Below are 877 nucleotides of genomic sequence, written 5' to 3'. Positions count from 1 at the left end.
CGCCTCCTCCTTCTGCGACACGACTGTGTCACAGAAGGAGGTGACGGCAGACCAGCCCTCGTCTCCCCCAAGCATGGCCCTTATGAGGGCCGGGGGAGAAAGGTCCGCTCCCACCACGTCACTCAGGACTCGGCGCTCCACATCCCAGGAGGGGCATTCCTCCAGGGTGTGTTGCGCCGAATCCACCTCAGCGCCACAGTGGTGGCAGCGGGAGTTAGGCTCCCTACCAATCCTGTGCAGGTACTCACCGAAGCATCCATGTCCGGTGAGTACCTGCGTTGTCCGGAAAGACAGCTCTCCGCGGACCCTGTCTACCCATTCTTGTAGACAGGGCCGGATGGCCTCGGCGACCCTCATCCTCCGAGGTGGATACTCCACCTAAGGAGGAGGCGTTGACGGGCCTGCAGTTTGGCTATGCCTATGGCCCTGGCCAGGTGTTCGTGGTCTCCCCCGGCACGGAGCTCCTTAACACGCCGATAGGTCTCGGCGTGCATTTGTGCAAGGAGCTCCAGCGGGGGGAGACCGGCCAGGGCCGTGGCGGCCATATGCGACGTCGTCCTATAGGCCCGGGCGAGGCGAATGGCGACCCACCGCTGAGCGCGGGGTCCCAGCGCAGTAATGCGCCGGTTGGTCGCCATCGCACTCGCCCAGACCGGGGCCCCGTACAGGGCCATGGACTGGACGACGCCGGCATACAGCCGCCGTGCCTTCCTCTTAGGGCCGCCGAGATTGGGCAGGAGGCCACCTAGCATGTTGGCCACCCTGCCCAACTTGGGGGCCAGAAGCTCAAAATGCTTCTGGAACCCCCATTTACCATCCAAGACGAGTCCCAGATATTTAACTGAGGGACCCGTCTTCACGGAGACACCGTCGATCC

General features: G+C 63.7%; 1 protein-coding gene across 1 annotated transcript in view; it reads right to left on the bottom strand.

Annotated features, from left to right (window-relative positions):
- LOC116852639 (serine/threonine-protein kinase fray2-like) overlaps positions 1-877 on the bottom strand; it is a 43,886-nt gene that overhangs the window by 37,605 nt on the left and 5,404 nt on the right. The gene's annotated exons all lie outside the window — the stretch shown is intronic.

The sequence above is a fragment of the Odontomachus brunneus genome, unplaced genomic scaffold, assembly GCF_010583005.1.
Source record: "Odontomachus brunneus isolate Ranch 3 - 2012 unplaced genomic scaffold, Obru_v1 Obru_scaffold_243, whole genome shotgun sequence".
Lineage (NCBI taxonomy): Eukaryota > Metazoa > Arthropoda > Insecta > Hymenoptera > Formicidae > Odontomachus > Odontomachus brunneus.
Note: the sequence above shows the minus strand (reverse complement) of the source record. Positions and strands in the feature narration are given on the sequence as shown.